Here is a 21,126-nt window from a genome sequence, read left to right as displayed (position 1 = left end):
AAGCTAAATATTTCCCCAGGAAAACTGGCACAGGTCTAGCATCTCTAATCTGAAAATTCAAAATCCAGAATGATCAAAAAATCTGAAACTTTTTGAAGACCAACCTGGCACCACAAATCTGATGGTTCAATGTACACATTTTTTTTCTCATGCGCAAAGCTATTAAAGACATATGAAATTACTTTTAGGCTAGGAGCAGGCATTTAGCTTAGCAGTTAAGATACATACATCCCATACTGGAGTGCCTGAGGTTGATTCCTGGCTCTGGTTCCTGCCTCCGGCTCTTGCCTCCAGCTTCCTGCTAGTGCAGAGCCTGGGAGGCAATAGGTGATGACTCAAGTAGTAGGATTCCTGCTGCCCATGTGGGAGACTTAGACTGCATTCCTGGCTCCTGGCTTTGGCCTTGCCCCAACCTCAGTCACTATGGGCATTTGGGGTGTGAACCAGTAAATGGGAGTCTCTCTCTCTCTTCTTCTCTCTTTCTTTCTCTCTGCCTTCTCAAATAAATAAATGTTATCTTCAGTGTATGTGTATAAGATAATATGAAACATAAATGAATTTTGTGTTTTGTCTTGGGCCCCATCACCAAGATAACTCATTATGCATATATGCAAATGTTCCAAAATTTGAAAAATCTGAAATTTGAAACACTTCTGTTCCAAAGCATTTCTGGTAAAAGACACTCAATCAGTAATAGAGCCAGGATTTCCTCACTCTCAGTCTCAATCTTACCTATTAGTCTCCTTTGCTTTCACAGACTGGTCCAGGAAGATTCGATCAGACTGAATCCAATACTGTAATTTGTCCAGGCTATGATAGCAGAAAATGAAGGTGAGCCCTGATCTCTAGGATGTTTCTCCAATTTCTTCATTTTCTTGAATAACTTTCACTTGGGACAACATTGGGTCAAAACTTTTCTTTAGAACCATCTCCAGATTTCTGTTAATTTGATTTTTAGTAGTGCTTCTATTTCAATGATGTTCTCTATGTTAGAAAAGCTGAGCCATTCTTGGTACTACACCCTTTATTTTGGTTTTTATCCCCTTAAGAGCTCAAAGATTTTGCTCCATTATGAAAGTTTTGGCTTGCTCCCAGTCTCCACACTCCTACTCCAAGTGTTTCACAAGGTTAAATAGAGCTCTCAGTTCTATTTTGAACAGGAATTTTAAGACTATGGAAACAATTGTGATTATAAATGAAATGTTTATTAGGGTCACAGACTATATGCTTTTTTACTAGATTCAAATAATTTTGATACATCCAATTACGTGTGTTTGAAGATGGTAGCTAGTTTGATTGTCAGCTGTTTTGCCTTCTCTGTTTCCAAAATATATTCCAGATCCAAACTTTCCTTCCCAAACCTTTTCTATCATTTATTTCTGTTGTTGATCACTGAGTAACAAGCACTGTAAAAGATTTCAAACAATGACCCCTTATTATTTTTTATCTGTCCTTGGTTTGGCCACTTCTGCTAATTTGGCATTTTTGGTCTTGTCTTGCACAGGCATCCACACTTAATCACAGAATTGGTTAGAACTGATCATGGGTGGCCTGTCTGGGGTCTTTCTTCCTGCCTCCGGCAGTGAGCTTAGCCTTCTTCATGGACCAGAGGGCTCTAGGAGCATGCCTGATGACTCAGTCATGGAAGAGAGCAAGTCCCAGTGAACTGGACCTGTGCAAACTTCCATTTGCATTAAATTCTTCAAAGTTTAGAGTCAAGATTTAAGGAGACTATAAATTCTAAACCAAACGGCTTGGATACTGGTAGAATATGAATTGGGGTCACTCAGGCAACACTACCCACACTACTCTAGGCCAAATCAATATCATGTGTCTGTGGGACTAGATGACTCCGGTAACTCCCTTTATAACTGTTGCCCTGCTTCCACTCCTGACTCCTACACTGTATTTCCCATGTAATAGTCAGAATCATCTTTTATTTCTATTTTTTAAAATTTATTTGACAGGTAGAATTATAGACAGTGAGAGAGAGAGAGACAGAGAGAAAGGTCTTCCTTCCGTTGGTTCACTCCCCTAATGGCCGTTTTGGCCGGTGCTGTGCCAATCCGAAGCCAGACGCCAGGTGCTTCCTCCTGGTTTCCCATGCAGGTGCAGAGGCCCAAGCACTTGGGCCATCCTCCACTGCCCTCCTGGGCCACAGCAGAGAGCTGGACTGGAAGAGGAGCAACCGGGACTAGAACCCGGCACCCATTTGGAATGCTGGCACCACAGGCAGAGGATTAACCAAGTGAGCCACCATGCAGGCCCCCCAGAATCATCTTTTGAAAATGCCAGTCAGACCATGTCAATCTCCTGCTCAGAACCCTCGGTGGTTTCTCATTGCACTTAGACTGATGTCCAGATTGCTGCCCGTGGCTCCCATCTTGCAAATCATCATACATCTCGTGCCAATTTCCGTGCTCCAGAGCTGGGTCCCATTGGGCCTTGTTATCTAGGTCTCTGCTGCTGTCTGATGGGCTGCCTAGGACCCCTTCATTGCTTTTTCCCTTTCTTGTGCTCTTTCTCATTGTGGAGCAATGGCCCTTTTCCAGGAAGCAGAGAGAACTGAAGCCATTTCCATGAAGGCAATGAAGCTTTGTCTCTAGGGCCTCTTATGGGCATTGGCTCTTTCCAAGCCCCTGGGGGAAGCCCTAGGAATGCGCTCACTTGATCACTGTAAATGAATAAAAGCAAGATATTATAACTGCAGGTAATAGGCAGCTATCTCTCTCCTGGTGTTAAGTGGTGATATGTGGCCATGGACATTTTATTGATGTAATTTAGGGCAAGCTAATTTGGGAAACATTTAGTTTAGATACAGTAGAATATGATTATGTGATAGGCAACCACTTCCACATATTTTTAGGTATGGCTGGCCATTCTGGTGTGAGAATGGCTTCTAGAATTCTGCTACTGTCAGAATTAGGGGCTAAGTATTCATGTGTCTACACTGGACCCGGGGATACATGGATGGTGGAAGAGAAACAGGACTGAAATGCCAGGAACTGGACAGAAGGTTATCTGTGAAAAGTTCTTCCAATCACCAAATGTGGACTAATGCGAGCCAAGTATTTGATTCCCATAGATGCCTAGTCAAGACAGAACTTCTCTCTAGAATCGCCGTATGAAGCAGCATATAAAATTATTCATGGGTTATATATGCTTTTCCATTTTACAGCAATCATATGAGATAGAATTTATCAGAATCCTTGTGTTTGTAAGTCATAAGCCTGCAGCAGTACACTATAAATAGCAACTATATCTGTATGTGGAGTCACATGTCTTTTGCATTCCAACCATCAGTAACCAAAAGCAAATTTCAATGAGCCCTGCTAGAATGGCTGAATTATCTTTATATTTATTCTACACAAAACATTCCAAGGTCAGCATCACATGGAAAGACAGTCAGAATGTGTAGGAACAATATTAAAGAGATAGGCTATACAATTAAATCCAAAATAATATATTTTTAGGTTTTGTCAGCTTCTTAAGTTTTGAATTCGTAGTATTTCTTTTTGCCTTATTTTTCTCCTCAATTTATTTGAGAGACAGTGAGACAGAGAGACAGAGGGAAAGAGTGTCCATGTCTGATTCACTCCACAAATGCCTACAACAATGGCAGCTAGCTGGACTGTTGCTGAAGCTGGGAGCCAGGAACCCAATCCATGTATCCACATGGATGGCAGGAACCAAACTGAGCCATTGCTGCTCCCAGAGTATAAACTGGCAAGAAGCTGGAATTAGGAACTGTGGCCAGGAATTGAACTCACGATGCAGGCTAAATGCTGGCCTTGTACACCTGTTTCTATATCTTTTATTGTGTCTTTAAAATAGGATGAAAAATGAATCAGCTTCAGCCTCCCAGAACCTTTTCTTGGCAAAAATGACATAATTTATTATCTTAGAAAATTATCCAAACACACAAATAATAATCCCATTAATTGAGTGCTTGCTGAAGCCTAGAGTTATTCTAGGTACTTTATGTAATTCTCTTACTTAACCCTTAAATAATTCTATGGATTGGCAGAGTTCTTATTTCAGCGAGGTTTTTTAAAATGAAGCAATTTGTTGAAGGCCACCCAGTTCAAGCAACTCCGCCTGTCTGCAGCCTGTGCTCACCTGGCAAGCTCTGCCTCTATTATCTCCTATGTTGCACAGGTTAGCACTTAACTACATTTTTTTTCTTGTGTTGCCTGCCTGCAGGTTTATGCTTCCATCCCTGGGCTCCAGCTGTATTATAAGTTCCTTGAAGATAAAGAATAGAACACACATTGCTGCCATATCACCCTCAACACATGGCAGAGAATTGAACTTGTGCTGGAATCGCTTTAATTTGTGACAATCAAAATTTGTTAGGAGTCATGTCTATCTAGAAAATGCCCCCAAGAGAAGTGCAGAAATAGCCTTAGGAAGAAATAGGATTTTTTTTTTGCCCTGCCTCAATAGAATGCTATCACATGGCACTGGTGGGAGAAATCACCAATCTTCAGCTAAAAATGCAAAAGGAATAAGCACGCAGTTAGAAGCTACAGGTAGGCTTGGATTTCTGTTCTCAGCCATCACCGTTTGTGAATACATGTGTGAAATGCTGGTTACCATAGCAACTAGCACAGCAAGATTTCCCCCCCTTTGGTTTATGAATTCAAATCAATAAATGTTTATAAATAACTCTCCAATTGGCTAAAGAAGTAAAAGCTCAAGCCAGAACAGTCCTTCTGTCCTGTGAATGTGAGTCATAGAGCTGTTGGCCATATTCTGGGGACAGAAAAAGGCTATCGGTGGAATAAACAATTGGCTGCATCATTTTCTCTGCAAGAGCACTTAGGAAAAACCCGATGAGTGCAAAATCCATTCCACACGCTGACTGACAACAAAGAATACAAAGTGTGCGCAGTCTAGGAGCGTAAAGACAAAACCGAGAAATTCTTGGCTTCAGAGGAACAGGTGCTGGTGTGAGAGGGCGCCGACAGGTGCCTGGACCCAAATTCAAATGGAGCACATAGGGACATTCTCCTACATTTGTGGATCATCGTGTGTCTCCCTGATATGCAAGTGGAATCCATACAAATGTGGAATTTGGTCTCAAGAGTCCCAAGAAAAATCAAATCAGGCCACCACCAACCAGGGTAAAGAAGCTTTCTATAGCATTGCAAACAGATGGAGACACAGCCTCTCCCAGGATATTTTTAGTGACAGGGAAAGTCATTTTGCTCCAATCTCAATCTAGTAGCTGTTAAATTTTTTTTCCGAGCCAGAGCCACCTCCCACTCCCATCCCTTAACTTCCATCCATTGGTCTTACTTTGCTCTTCAGCACCACGGAGACCTCACCCATGAGGTTCCTCCTCTGGGTGACAGCCCTCAAACCTGGGAAGGCAGCAGTTGACTCTGGCTTCAATCTTATTGTTGGTGTGATTCCAACCTCTCCTTTCTCCTGCTTTCTATCCTCAGCATGTTCTTGACTTGTCAGTATTTTTCTCAAAATGTAGACTGTCAGGATGGTGTGTACAAATCCCAGGTGTGGGTTAAGATTCCAGAGCACAGTGCAACCACTTCCAGTGCTTTCTCTATCTATGGAAGTGGCCACAGCAATGTTCAAGGCTGTCCTTCTCCCCCTCATCCTCTTCTCTCTCCTTCTCTCCCTCCCTCCTTCCCTCCTTCCCTGTCTCCCTTCATCTCTCCCTCCCTCCTGCCCTTCTTCCCATTTTCCTCCTTCCTTCCTTCCTTCCTTCCTTCCTTCCTTCCTTCCTTCCTTCCTTCCTTCCTTCCTTCTTTCTTTCTTTCTTTCTTTCTTTCTTTCTTTCTTTCTTTCTTTCTTTCTTTCTTTCTTTCTTTCTTTTCTCCATCCCTCCATCCCTCCATCCCTCCTTCCCTCCATCCCTGCATTCCTTTTTGGTAGCCACATCACATTATTAGCCCATATTAAGCCTCTGGGAGGATCAAACACACAGGAAACCCCATCACAAAGCAGGAACAAATTACATAAAGATTTCTCTCAGGAGGAACCCAATGAGAGCAGAGTTTCCTTGGCAAGCCACTAGGCAAAAAGGAACAACTCTGATAATTTTGGCAGACTTCAGCTGGCTGACATAGAGAGGGAGTAATTGTCCACAAGATATATTTTGAAGGGTCTTGGAGAATTGTCTCCTCTTCCAAGAGCCAGAATGGCTGAGATCTCACCACTTAAGATTAAACAACTCTTGGGTATCTTTTTTCCTCCCAAAGGACATATGAAGTCACTAACAATTTAGTGTGAATGAGATGATGGCATCTCTGTCTTTAAGCAAAGAGTAGAACTTGGAGCAGTAAGAAAACACTAACTTCCTGGGTTTTCAGTAAGAAAAATGGAGTTACAATTGGGAACAACAATTCAAAAGAAGTAGTGGGATATTCTGAAAGCTTTGCAGTTTTTGTCAGCTCCATTGTTAGCATCTCTGGCCAGGGAGAGAGCACAAACTCAAATGTACAGGAGCGTAAGAAACAAGAGGAATGGGACCTGTGCTGCGGCAAAGTGGGTGAAAACATTCCCTGCAGTGCTGGCATCCCTTATGGTGGCAGTCGCGAGTCCTGGCTGCTCCACTTCCAATCCAACTCTCTGCTTACGGTCTGGAAAAGCAGTGGAAGACGGCTCAGGTGCTTGTGCAAGGAAAGAAGAAGCTCCTGGTTCCTGATTCCTGGCTCCTTGGCTTTGGATCAGCCCAGCTCCAGTCATTGTGGCCATTTTGGGGTGTGAACCAGCAGATGGAAGACCTCTCTCTCTCTGCCTCTGCCTCTGTCTCTCTGTAACTTTGCCTTTCAAATAAATAAGTAAATCTTAAAAAAAGAGGATAAAAGAAAGACTGCAGAGCTAACATAACAGACATATTATTATTGCTATAGTAATATTGCTATATTATTTCTAATTGCTATATTATTTTATAATTATTTATAAATTTATATTTATAATTGCTATATTATTATATAATTGTACTACATATACACTGTATGCCATATTATGCTATACATAGTATAATTTATATACTATACTATATTGTTATAGTAGTCCTCTCTTATCCACAGTTTTGTTTTCCATGGTTTCCATTACCTGCAGTCAACCTTGGTAGTGAAAACACCAAATGGAAAACTCAAGAAATAACCAATGCATAAATTTTAAATTGTGTGCTGTTCTAAGTAGGGTGAGGAAATCTTGTACCACCCACTCCATTTTGCCTGGACGTGATGCATGGCTTTGTCCAGTGTGTACCCTGTATTACTACCCACCTGTGAGTCCCTGGGTTGGCTCAGGTATCAGTTTTGTTGCCATGGTACTGTAGTGCTTATGTTCAAGTAATCCTAATTTTCCTTAACAATGGGCCCCAGTCAAGGTGCAGGAGTGGTGAGCCTGGCAATTTCATTGCAGTATGTTTGTCATAGTTGTCGTATTTTATAACTATTGTGAGACATCTCTTACAATGCCCAATTTATAAATTAAACTTGATCATGGGGGTATGAGTATAGGAAAAAACATAGTATAGAGAGGGTTCAGTACTATCCAAAGTTTCAGACTGCCACTGGGGGGTCTTGGATGTATCCCCTCACACACAAGGAGAGACTGCTATCATAAGCAGACCCAAGACAACAGGGAATGATGGGAACATGGAATCTGGGGGTCCCACCAATAGAGGCAACTGTTGCTCCTTTTCAGCCAAGTATTGCAAAGGAAGAGTATAGGCTGTGTGTTTGCAAATCTTTTAAATTTTCAGAAACCTGGAGGTTTATGTAAAATCTTCAGATGTAGGACTGTTGATCAGTACTCTGAGGGTGAAAAAGACTCTCTCTGCTGCTAGTTTGTAGCCTGTAGCCTCTCCTACTGATACAGGCAGGCAGATAGAATTAAACCGATTAGTTTTGTGAGCTGGAGACCATGCCTTCGCCGTACCCTCTTTAGTGATCACATGCCCCTACCTCACCTGTACACACACCTGTCAGTCAGACTACATAACTACTCCCCTTTGGAAGTGAATAAAAGGCCTGGAGCAGCTGCTACCCTCCCTCCTTGTTGTCCGGTGCCTTTTGGCCACCTCTCTGCCTCTGCTTTCCTGCCCACACTGCGCTCCCCGTGGCTGCTGCTAACCAGAAGCTTTGCTCCATGTGGTGCCCAGCCTGCTCTCTGCCTGGTATGGACCCAGCCTAGGCTTCCAGAATTCTTTCTCCCCTGAATGAAGCCCTCACTTTCCTGTGTATTTCTTTCACTGAATAACTGCTAAAAACTTACCCTGTTGCCTTGGTTTATTTGAGCTGATATTCAGAATTCTTATCTGAATAGACAGGATTTTTTATTATTTATTTATTTATTTATTTTAGACAGAATTTTTTAAAATATTTATTTTATTTATTTGAAAGAAAGTCACAAAGAGAAGGACTTGGGCCATCTTCTACTGCTTTCCCAGGCCATAGCAGAGAGCTGGATCGGAAGTGGGGCAACTGGGACTTGAACTAGCGCCTATATGGGATGCTGACGCTGCAGACCAGGGCTTTAACCTGCTATGCCACAGTGCTGGCCCCTCTCCAAATATTAATATTGAAATATTAATAAGCTAGAAGATAACACTACTAGGATGTCTATCAGTAGGATCATTGCTTGCATCTATCACAATGAAGCAAGTAGCAAAAATGATTGGGTACAATTGAGAGTTTTGCCTTATTGTTCCTCAAACCTCAGTGTACTTGAGAGTCTGGGTATGTCTCCTGCAGTGGGTGGGACTCAGGGGGATGACGCCCAATGACTGGTGTGTGGCCATCCAGGGACAGGAAGCTATGGACACATGCCTGCAGCTGCAGGAGGGCTGGAAAGAGCTACACTGGAAGTGAGCAGCACTTCACTGTTCATGTGTGTACGCATGTAGAAGTTGTCCACGCGTGTCTGAAAAAGATGTGGATTTGTCTGAGATGTCATCTAGGGCCATAGAAAGAGCTAGATAAAACAGCAAGTTTGCATGGATAAGGAGGGGGGGGAAGTTGTCTTCATTCCATTTAGAATGAACAGTTACACAGGTACAAATTCATACGGATTTTCTTTACCTACTGTTGTATAGCTTTATAAAATATCTATCTTAGAGGTTTGCCCTATCCACATCAGCCTTATTCTTTCTCCCACCTGCATATGTAATTGTATGGATAATGCATTTCAACAGCCTTCTTTTGAATGATATTCATTAGGAGTCTAATCTGCTACTATTAATGCTGCAGTAATAACTTTCCTTGTTCACATATAATTTTGCATACGTATGGAAATATCATAGGATAATTGCTAAGGCAGAATTGCTGGCAAAGGTGTCTACTTTGTATTTTGAAAGATGTTACCAACTTGGTATCCAGACAAACTATAAATTTGCACGCCAGTCAACACTGCATGCTACACAAAGTGTCCTTGGTGACCCAACAGCCGAAGACCTCACACAGCCTGTTGGATATTCGAATTCTCAGGTTCCACCTCTGACCTCCTCACCAGAATCTGCATGTTGATACCTGCAGGTGGATTTTATAAATGTGAGATTTGAGAGGTCCTTAACCTCTTCATTGATATAACTACGTTTTCTGAAGGTTTTTTGTATTTCCTTTAGTATGAGTGAGGTAAGTATCTTTTAAGCTGTTTAAGAACCATGTGTAAGTCATTATGCATTAAATACATTATTTTGATGTCTGTGCTATGAGTTGTAAATATTTTTGTTTGTCAGTTGTCTTTTTTAAAGATTTGTTTACTTATTTATTTGAAAGGCAGAGCGAGAGGAGAGAGAGAGAGCTTGCTCGTGAGATTTTCCATCTGATGGTTTACTCCCCAAGATAGCTGCAACAGCTGGGGTTGTCCAAGTCAAGGTCGGGAGCCTGGAACTCCATCCTGGTCTCCCACAAGGGTGACAAGGGCACAAACACTTGGGCCGTTTTCCACTGCTTTCTCTGAGGCATTAACGACAGCTGGATCAGAAGTGGAGCAGGCATATGGGACGCTGGTCTCAAAAGGGGAGGCTTAATCCACCGAGCCACAATGCTGGCCTTCTAAATTTTTTCTTTGCTGTACAGAATTGTTTTATTTTTCTAGAGTTAAATTAATCATTTTTTAAAAAATAATTACTGTGGGCCGGCGCCGCAGTTCACTAGGCTAATCCTCTGCCTTGCGGCGCCGGCACACCAGGTTCTAGTCCCGGTCGGGGCGCCGGATTCTGTCCCGGTTGCCCCTCTTCCAGGCCAGCTCTTTGCTGTGGCCAGGGAGTGCAGTGGAGGATGGCCCAAGTGCTTGGGCCCTGCACCCGCATGGGAGACCAGGAGAAGTACCTGGCTCCTGCCATCGGATCAGCGAGGTGCGCTGGCCGCAGCGTGCCGGCCGCAGCGGCCATTGGAGGGTGAACCAATGGCAAAAGGAAGACCTTTCTCTCTGTCTCTCTCTCTCACTGTCCACTCTGCCTGTCAAATGAATAAAAAAAAAATAATTACTGTGTTCCAAGTCACAGAAAGCTCTTTGCCCTCTCCACAATTATTTAAATGTTTTTGTTTTTAAATACTTTCTGATCTTATTGTTTACACTAAAATATGTTTTCTCTCTGGAGTTTATTTTGGTTCAAAGGAATAGAGTATGGATTTATTTGGATGTTCTCTAGTTGGCTACATTCTTGTCCTAATACCATTTATTCACCTTTTCCCCCTGCATTTGAAATAGTCTTCCATCACATGCCGGCGTTCCCTGGGCGAGCTCTATCGGTTACCTCCTGTGTTCCGCCCTCTTTGATAACCAAGGTTCTTCACTGACCTGCAGAATGTCTTTCCCAGCTCTGGGCCCCTGCCTTCCAGAGGATGACCTGAATGATCAAGATTTGCTGGTCTTGCACCCTGCTCCATCGGAGTTCCTGTAAGGGACACCAGTCTGACAAGAGTAAGATAAAGGCTTATCTCCCCTCCCCACTCCTCTTTTTTTTTTTTTTTATTGAGTTTTCACAGCTATTTATTGGTAATCTCTTTTTTTTAGCTGTGAATATTGAATTTTTTATTTTAAAGCTTTTATTTAATGCATACAATTTATAGGTACAACTTTAGGAATATAGTGGTTTTTCCTCCCATACCCACCCTCCCACCCCCACTCCTGTCCCACCTCTTACTCCTTCTCCCATCCCATTCTTCATTAAGATTCATTTTTAATTAACTTTATATACATAAGACCAACTCTATACCAAGTAAAGATTTCAACAGTTCACACACACACACACACACACACACAATGTAAAAAGCACTGTTTGAGAACAAGTTTTGCAGTTAATTCTCATAATACAACTCATTAAGGACAGATGTCCTACATGGGGAGTAAGTGCACAGAGACTTCTGTTGTTAATTTAACAGTCCTTGTCTTGACTGTTGAGTAACAGGTTTTTTTTTTCTTTTCTCTTCTTCATACTATATGTTATTGCTAATCTCTTGCTTTTGCTCCCATTATCTCAGCATCTTTATTGCACATATCCAAGTTTCCTGAAACAGTCCTTGTAAGCATCTCTATTTTTTTATTTTAAAGAAATTTTTGGGTCAACCCTGATAACACTTCAAAACAGAAATTGGAACTCAAAACTATCATTCACAGATTGGAGTATCTGTTTCTGTGTGATGTCTTATGACACTCTTTCATTTTGATGGAGTTCTTTTCTTTCTGTTTTATAAAACTTATTTAAGAGGTAGAGGGACCAAGATAGATAAAGACAGATCTCCCATTCACTGGTTCACTTCCCAAATGCTTGCAATAGCTCTGCTAAACCTAGGAACTAGGAACTCAAGATAGATCTCCCTGTGAGTGACAGGGACTTAAATAATTGAGCCATCACCTGCAGCCTCCCAGGGTACTCATCAACAGGAAAGCAGAATTGGGACTGTAACCAGGACTTGAACCCAGGCACTCTGATGCAGGATGTGGGTGTCCCAGGCAGTTCCCCAATCATTATGTCACACAGCTGCCCCAGAGCTGTTTTCTCCTTGTGAGGACGTTTAATGAGGACACATTATGACCAGAACATGGTTGTTTCCTGATAGGTCTGAAAACATACACACCTTCATATGAATGCTTGCAGACAACTCTGTATGAGGCAGGGCAGTTTTTCATGGAGAAATGAAATTCAGGGAATTAAACTGAGAATTAAGGGCACCAACACATTTTAATAACATTTTCATTTAGAAGGAAAAACACCATTAAACTCCATAATAAGAGGGGTATGCTGAATTTCCTCTTCCCTAATCATGGTGATTTTCCTCTTACCCATTTTGGAACAATTTTAAGTGCCCTCCTTCTTTTGTCAGCCTCACTTGAGCTTTGCAAGCCTGCAATTTACAGACACCCAGTTGTTACTGATATGGTTAGCAACAGGCACCCTGTTAGCATAATACGTGCGGTGTTGAAATCAGTTTCCTTCCCAGCTCTCATGGTCAACCTAGTGTCTCAGCCTGGACAGGCATGGCCCGATTGTGGGGCCTGGATGAAGCTGGAATGCATGGGAAATAGGTCCACGGACTAGGAGTGGGGAAGGCATTGGAGAGAGAGAAACAGAGAAGGAAGCGAAGCCAACCGAAGAAAAGGTGACAGCTGGCTACTTCTATTGTCAGCTTGGGATCCAGCCCACGGCACACCCTCTGAGAAGCCTTCTAGAATGTCTTTGGGAATTACACCCAAGAAAATGAGGAGTATTTACTCCCCGGCTCAACTCCTCTTTTTCAACGATTGTCCCCAAGATGGTGACTTCCTGCTGTACCAGCCACAAGTCTGTACATGTAGCAGAATGACTCAGTGGTTTTCACAGTCACCCTAGCAAGCAGTGGCAGAGTGCAAGGCAGGGAGCAAGAGAATGGCCACTCTGCTGAAGCCAGTGCACCAGCCTGGCCCTGTAAGCGTGGGAGAGGCACAGCAGGAGGATGTGTTGAGAGGGTTTGAACAAGCAGCAGAGATGCCCCACTCACTACGCACAGGAAACCTACCGGGCTCCTGACTTCTCTTCATCATCCACTTGCAGCCTTGAATTTGGAGAAGGTTGTGATGGCTTAAGATGGCCAAAGCAAGATGGCGAATGACAGTGTATTTCTCCTTGTGTCCACGCCTCTCAGTGACCCGGTGGTATTCTTGCAGACTCCCATGGGAAGCCCGACAGAATGGTCAGGCTATCTACCCACTACCATTTGACCAGCTCAGAAGCCCAAGGTCACTCACTTTGCCCACCCAGAGAGTGGGTACCCACCCAAGACAGTGGGTGCCTTGAGCAGCTGGGTGGGGGAAGTGTGCACCTGCTTGCAGTATGGGGTGTAGGGATGATTGTGCCTGGACTGTGACTTGGCTGGATGGCTCACTTCTCACCCCATCCACCCTTGCCCTCTGTCCTATGTCAGCAGACAAACTCAGCACCTGCATCCCCCTAACTTGTTTAACAAACACCTCGGGGCATCTGTGGCATGCCAAAGACTCATCCAAGAACCTCACAAACAAGCACAAGGTACATAGTATTGTCAGCCTCATTTTCCAGATGAGGAAACAGAGAGGTTAGATAATCACGCTGGATCACGCCTGGCAGAGTGGAGATGCGCTCTGTGTATGTAACCACGGCTGCTGTCCTTGCCTGCCGCGTTTCCTTCTCTGTCTACTGCTGATGTCTGCACTCCATTTGATTCTCTCAGTGATCTCCCTGATCTCCGTCTGTGTTGATTGCTGTAGTGATTGATCCTAGCCTCTCTAGTATGAGTCTTGAGTTGTTACGCGTAATTTTGCCTTGTTTCCTTGACTAGGTTATGAAAAACCCGAGGCTGTTAGGCGTGTTTGAGTCGCTGAAACTGTCATCCAGGATCTGAGGATAATGAACTTGCTGAGAGTTGGCCAGGTCCTTATTCAGACCCTGTTGCCTCCATTGATAGCCTCAGCCAGCTTCGGGGTCTTGCCTCTCGTAAGAACAGACGACTGGTTGCTAATCAGAAGGAGGTCAGTTGGAAGAGGCCACCACACTGATGGCAGGGGTCACTGGGCAATGCAGAGACCAAGAGCTTGGCTGCAAGGGAGAGGCAGAAGCTGCTGCGTTACTGCATCCTCTTTGCTGATGCCAACCTTGAGCCACCCATCAGTCGAGGAGACCTTCCGTAATGCTCTGCTTAAGAAAGCAGCAAAGTGCTTAAGGCATCTTCGATTTCCTTTCCTGGTGAAAACAGTTCACATAAAAGCAATTGCTCCCAAACTCCTCATGCTTTCATGGGAAACAACTGAAGATACTTCTTCAAGTTGTAGAGCAAGGTTTCTGAACCTGAGTACTGTTGTTCCTTTGGGCTGAACAGTTCTGGTGTGAGTGTGTGTGTGTGTGTGCGTGCGTGTGTGCATAACCGTCCCTTGCATGGGGAGATGTTTAATGCCATTCCTGGCATTGGCCCACCAGATGTCAGTAGCCCCCACTCCCACCTTTCCAGCTGTGACTACAAAAACATCCCCAGAAGGGGCCAAAATGTACCTGTGGGGTAACATCCCTCCAGGCCGGGATTCAAAAAGGTGCAGAGAGGGAGAATAGGTTGGAGGAGTGCGATCATAAAGGACATCTCGAGGTCGGCAGGGACTTCCGCATTTTTTCTTCATAGAAGCTCTCGGAGCCATTGTTTCTGGACTGCCCTCCCCTCATCCCTGAGAAACAGGTGCAGACAAAACTCCACCTTGCCAGTTGCTAACTGTATGACTGGAGGCAAGTTTTGATCCCTAAGCCTTGATTGCTTCACCTGTAAAATGGGGATGAAATAGAAGCTACCTTAAAAAAGAAAAATCCATGCAGAAGGCATCACGTAGATCAAAGTGCCTGGCGCATTGCAAATAGTAAGGATTTTAGACACACACACACACATATGCACACATAGGAACAACGACACTTTCTGGGAAAAATTATGATGGTGCCATCTAGTTTAGGAGTTGAAGACAACAAGTAACAAGGAGATGGGGAATGAACTGCCTTTTACAGAGGGAGGGGAGGCTTTGACAGCTGTGTTGAAGGGTGCCTCAGGCTCTGCTCTGCCCACAGGCAGGATGAAGCACTCACTGCAGAGCAGGCAGGCACTGTATGATCTTCATCCCTGCTATGGCCACAGAAGGTGGCATGTTCAGAGAGGGCAAGTCACTAGTTCAAGGTCACAGCCCCCATCAGTAAGGTTCTAACTCAGGAGACTGGCCACACCTGGTCAAGTGCAAGCCCTGACATTCGTGATGGTCACAGAAAGTAGATGGGTGCTTTCCAGGTGTGAGCAATGAGATGACCCAGGGAAAGAGGGTCAAGGACGTATCTGGTCAAAAAGGAACACCAGGCATGACCCACAGCGTGTTCTTTCAGAGGAGGGAGCTGAGATCCCCTGACTGGTAGTAACAGCAATCGTTACTTGTCCTGCCTTTATCTTTTTAGGGAAATTGAGAAGGGAGAGAGAAGAGGCAGATGTTGTGGTGCAGTGAGCTAAACCTCTGCTTGTGACTCCAGCATTCCGTCTGAGTCACTGTTTGAGTCCCAGCTGCTCAGCTGCTGATCCAGCTCCCTGCTGATGCACCTGGGAAAGCTGCAGAGGATGATCCAAGTACTTGGGCTCCTGCCACCCACGTGGGAGACCAGGATGGAGTTCCTGGCTCCTGGCTTTGACCAAGACTTCCCGGTCATAGTGGCCCTTGCTGAATGAACCAGTAGATGGATGATTTCTCTCTCTCTCTCTCTCCCACACACACACACTTCAGTCGCTCTGCCATTCAAATGAATAAATACATCTTTTTTAAGAAAAAGAGAGGCCAGCATCATGACATAGTAGGTTAAACCTCTGCCTGAGACGCTGGCATTCCCTATGGGCTCCAGTTCGAGACCCAGCTCCTCCACTTCCAATCCAGCTCCCTGCTAATGAGCCTGGGAAAGTAGTGGCAGATGATTCAAGTTGTTGGGCCCCTGAACCCATGTGGGAGACCTGAAAGAAGCTCCTGGCTTCTGTCTGGCCCAGTCCTGGCTTTTGCAGCCATTTGGGGGAGTGAACTAGCAGGTGGAAGATCTCTCTCTCTTGCTCTGTCTCTTCTCCTCTCTCTGTAACTCAGCCTCTCAAATGCATAAAAGGTAAATCTTTTTTTTTTTTTTTTAAAGAGAAAATTCAGCAGGAGTAGGTGTGCTGGGTGGGGATGTTTGGGCTGTCCACTGAGGCTCAGCATGAAGCCTTAACACAGGCTGTAGAAATCCAGCCCCAGAGGTGTCCTATTGACAGAGGACTGGCGAGATTTAAGGGAGTAAAGTCCAGGGAATGCTGTGCAGATTTTGAATTCAGTCTTGGCAGAGAAACTGAACAGTGATTTGGAAGCAAATGTATATAGTACAATAATGATCTCAGCTGGGAGAGCTTCCCTCTGTCTCTGCTCATCTGTTCCAGCTGACCCACTGCCTCGCACAGCACCCAAAGGTGAGCTCTCACTGGGGGCAGGGAGAGAGGGGAAGAGCATCATCTCCTTAGAAACAGACACACACGTCTCTGACGCCAAGTTCCTTAGAATGGAAAAGAGCAGCCATTGATGACTTGGGGTAAATCTTGTTAGCTGGCAAGGAGCACAAGGACTCCCAGGCAGAGGCTGTTTGGACCCATTTTCCTCTTTTCAAAGGCTCCCGGGCCAGCTGGAGGCTTTACAAGGGCCCCCACTCAGAGCGGCCAGCAGGGAGTTGAAGTAATCTAATTTTAATTATGTGACAAAAGCATGAAGACTCGTTGCAACATGGCTGCAATCTGCCAGGACTCCTTAGATGGAAATAAAAAAAAGCCACAGGCTAGATGTTGAGTTTTGGTGCTTAAGGAAACAAAACAAGGTTGAAGCAGAGGTAAGTTGTTGGGGAACATCACATCATGCTAGTTAATGAGAAAGGTACCTACAAGGAAGCTATCTGCGTGATAGTAATTCTAAACTTTTTATTTGGGTTACATAGTCTTTTTTTAAAAAGATTTATTTATTTATTTGAAAGTCAGAGCTACACAGAGAGAGAAGGAGAGGCAAAGAGAGAGAGGTCTTCCATCCTCTGGTTCATTCCCCAGTTGGCTGCAACAGCCTGAGCTGTGCTGATCTGAAACCAGGAGCCAGGAGCTTCCTCTGGGTCTCCCACGTGGGTGCAGGGGCCCAAGCACTTGGGCCATCTTCTACTGCTTTCCCAGGCCACAGCAGAAAGCTGGATCTGAAGTGGATCAGCCAGGATTCAAACCGCGGCCATGTGGGACGCCGGCACTGCAGGCGGTAGCTTTACCCGCTATGCCACGGCAGCCCCAGAGGGTTACATAGTCTTTAGAATAAGATGAGGGGGAGGGGCGTTGTGGCCCAGCAGGTTAAACCAATGCTTACTACACTCCCATTCCATATGGGAATACCAGTGGATCGAGTCCTGGCCGCTCTACTTCTGACAGCTTTCTGATAATACATCCTGGGAGGCAGCAGATGATGGCCCAGGTGCTTGGGCACCTGCCATGCCTGTGGGAAACCTGGATTGGGTTCTGAGCTCCTGGCTTCATCAGCTTTGCCTAAGCTTGGCTGCTGCAGGCATTTAGAGTAAACCAGCAGATGCAAGGTCTCTCTCTGCCACCCCATCTCTCAAGTAGTTGAACATTAATAAATATCTAAAAAATAAAGGCAAGATGAGTATTCCTTATTTTTCTAGGGCCAGAGAAGAGAGCACATCTGTGCAGAGCACCCAAAGTTAATGGTTCACAACACTTTTTATTTTATTTTATTTTTGACAGATAGAGTTAGTGAGAGAGAGAGACAGAGAGAAAGGTCTTCCTTCCATTGGTTCACCCTCCAAAATGGCGGCTACAGCTGGCGCTGCACTGATCCAAAGCCAGGAGCCAGGTACTTCCTCCTGGTCTCCCATGCAGGTGCAGGGGCCCAAGCACTTGGGCCATCCTCCACTGCCTTCCCGGGCCACAGCAGAGAGCTGGACTGGAAGAGGAGCAACCAGGACTAGAACCCGGCACCTATATAGGATGCCAGCACCCCAGGCGGAGGATTAGCAAAGTGAGCCAGGGTGCTGGTCCCTTCACAAGCACTTTCACAAACAGTATCTAATAGGGGCTTCAAAAACATGATCTTCATTGAATCTTTAAAGAAAATTGTGTGTGAAAGTGATGGAAAAGCAGGCGCCGCGGCTCACTAGGCTAATCCTCCACCTAGCGGCGCCGGCCCACTGGGTTCTAGTCCCGGTCGGGGTGCTGGATTCTGTCCCGGTTGCCCCTCTTCCAGGCCAGCTCTCTGATATGGCCCGGGAGTGCAGTGGAGGATGGCCCAAGTGCTTGGGCCCTGCACCCCATGGGAGACCAGGAGAAGCACCTGGCTCCTGCCATCGGATCAGTGCGGTGTGCCTGCCGCAGCGCACTGGCCGTGGCGGCCATTGGAAGGTGAACCAACGGCAAAGGAAGACCTTTCTCTCTGTCTCTCTCTCTCACTGTCCACTCTGCCTGTCAAAAAAAAAAAAAAAAAAAAAGAAAAAAAAAAAGAAAAAGAAAAAGTGATGGAAAGGCTGGCCCCAGAACTCTGCATCTCATTTACAAGACAAGCAGAAAGTCCCTGGAGAAGCTTACTTTAAAACAAAGCTTGGCCGGCGCCGCGGCTCACTAGGCTAATCCTCCGCCTAGCGGCGCCGGCACACCGGGTTCTAGTCCCGGTTGGGGCGCCGGATTCTGTCCCGGTTGCCCCTCTTCCAGGCCAGCCCTCTGCTGTGGCCAGGGAGTGCAGTGGAGGATGGCCCAGGTGCTTGGGCCCTGCACCCCATGGGAGACCAGGAAAAGCACCTGGCTCCTGGCTCCTGCCATCGGATCAGCGCGGTGCACCGGCCGCAGCGCGGCGGCCATTGGAGGGTGAACCAACGGCAAAGGAAGACCTTTCTCTCTGTCTCTCTCTCTCACTGTCCACTCTGCCTGTCAAAAAAAAAAAAAAAAAAAAAAAAAAAAAAACAAAGCTCGTATTTGCACAATACCCACATATCTGGTACCCATATCTGGTACGTGAGTGCTGCATCTGAGGACCGAATGGAAGTACCTGCAAACAACTCAATCCACTTCTTTGGTTTTCTCGGAAGAGATTCCCTTCATAATCCACAGTAAGACTTTGTAGCTCCCCTTTTTGATCCTATTAAATTCTCCCACGTGCCAGAGTAAGAGTGTTTTACTCTCACGTTTCGAGTAAACCTCAACAATGAGCAAGTACAGGTTTCTGGGGTCTCTTAAGTCTTCCCAGTCCATCCATCAAGATTTCCTTCAATGTTTTTAGAGAGTTGAAATTAAATAGATAAATACAACAAGTGGGAGTGGGTAGCAGGTTAAGCTGCTGCTTGGGATACTTGTATCCCGAATTAGTATGCCTGGAATAAAGTCCCACCTCTGCTTCTGATCCAGTTGCCTGGCGATGCACACCCCGGGAGGTAGCAGATGATGGCTCAAGTGCTTGGATCCGTGCCATCCGTGTGGGAGACCTGAGTGGAGTTTCAGGCTCCTGGCTTCGGCCAGGTCTGTCCCCAGCTGTTACGGGCATTTGGAGAGTGAACCAGCGGGTTGGAGATCTCTCTTTCCTCTCTGTATCTGTTGTTCTGCCTTTCAAATACATAAGTAAATAAAAAGTGTTTTTGGAAATGCAAAGCTATCTTTAGCTGTGGGGAAAGGAGGAAACCTGTGGACACTCAAGCCTTAATAATTTGGTCCTTGTCATATTTGCTGGCATTGCAGTCTGCTGGTAGCACCACATATACTCCTGACACTCAGCAACTGTCCTGCCTGCCCACTTCTTCAACTAACTCGCCTGGTATGGAGATCCTTGTGTGCAGTTAGGCTCAGGGGCACAGGTAAGTTAGCAAGAGAGAAATGCAAAAACTAAAGTGGAGGTAGAAATGACTTTGAAAAGGAAAGGAAAATGCATTCCTTAGAGAAGAAAAACATTTATTTTCTTCTCTGTCATGAAGGAAAACTTGAGTTCATGCTTTGATATTTCATTTCCCATTCGTTCAAAAATAGAGGACATATAGTTTCCTCTTGCATTGTCCCATTCTCCACCCAATGGTGGTGAACTGAGTTGTTGTCACATAGTCTCATGAAAAGTCCCCCTGCTCTTTCCTTTTTTAAAAAGATGTATTTATTTATTGGAAAGGCAGAGTTACAGAGAGGCAGAGAGAGAGAGAGAGAGAGAGAGAGAGAGAGAATGTCTTTCATCTGCGGGGGTTCACTCCCCAAATGGGGGCAACAGTTGGAGCTGGGCTGATCTGAAGCCAGGATCCAGCAGCTTCTTCTGTGTCTCCCACATGGGTGCAAGGGCCCAAGAACCTGGGCCATCTTCTACTGTTTTTCCAGGCCGTAGCAGAGAGTTGGATCAGAAGTGGAGCAGCCGAGACTCGAACCTGGGCCCATATAGGATGCCGGCAATGCAGGCAGCAGCTGTTACCTGCTATGCCACAGTGCCAGCCCCTCACTGCTCTTTCAAAACAATGAATCCTCCAGCAGCCTCCACTTGCTTCTCAGTCTCTGAGGCCTCTTTTTCAAATACCTGTTGCCAGCTGATGCCTCTGTGTCCCAAATATTGCAAACTCTCAGATGCTAGCCCTTCTGCCCACTAAGTCTCAGCCCTGGCTGCATTTTGAGAGCTTTGCAAAATCCCAGGGCCCAGCAACATCTGCAAGTGTTGAGTCAGTAACTCCGGTGATGCCACCCAGGTAGGTCCCAGTGCTGGTTTATTATAAAGCAGAGCCAAGGGCTCTGTGGCACCCATCCAGTGTTTCTCAAACTTTACAGGTATCAGAGTCCCCTGGCATGTGCCTGTAAAAAAGGCAGATTCTTTGTCCTCTCTGAAGGATCTTGACTTGTTGGGTCTGAGGTTAGGTCCAGCAAAAACCGTTGGTGAATGTTGTCCTTAAGACACATTGTCACCGGCGTCGTGGCTCACTAGGCTAATCCTCCACCTTGCGGCGCCGGCACACGGGGTTCTAGTCCCGGTCAGGGCGCCGGATTCTGTCCCAGTTGCCCCTCTTGCAGGCCAGCTCTCTGCTATGGCCCAGGAGTGCAGTGGAGGATGGCCCAAGTCCTTGGGCCCTGCACCCCATGGGAGACCAGGAAAAGCACCTGGCTCCTGGCT

General features: G+C 45.5%; 1 long non-coding RNA gene across 4 annotated transcripts in view; it reads left to right on the top strand.

The window, feature by feature from the left end:
* Positions 1 to 21,126, top strand: part of LOC149126769 (uncharacterized) — a 90,473-nt gene that overhangs the window by 48,682 nt on the left and 20,665 nt on the right. Inside the window, exons 2-3 of one of the 4 annotated variants that reach the window (XR_016234734.1) lie at positions 758 to 831; positions 10,803 to 10,905. This is a non-coding gene — a long non-coding RNA (uncharacterized LOC149126769). Of the gene's footprint in view, positions 1 to 757; positions 832 to 10,788; positions 10,906 to 21,126 lie in introns of all 4 variants that reach the window. The other 3 variants (XR_016234736.1, XR_016234733.1, XR_016234735.1) reach the window with 3 other exon arrangements.

Source organism: Oryctolagus cuniculus, chromosome 5 (genome assembly GCF_051225735.1).
Source record: "Oryctolagus cuniculus isolate XC-2025 breed Fujian yellow rabbit chromosome 5, ASM5122573v1, whole genome shotgun sequence".
NCBI classification, from domain to species: domain Eukaryota; kingdom Metazoa; phylum Chordata; class Mammalia; order Lagomorpha; family Leporidae; genus Oryctolagus; species Oryctolagus cuniculus.
The sequence above is the reverse complement of the archived record's forward strand: the minus strand, read 5'-3'. Positions and strand labels throughout refer to the sequence as shown.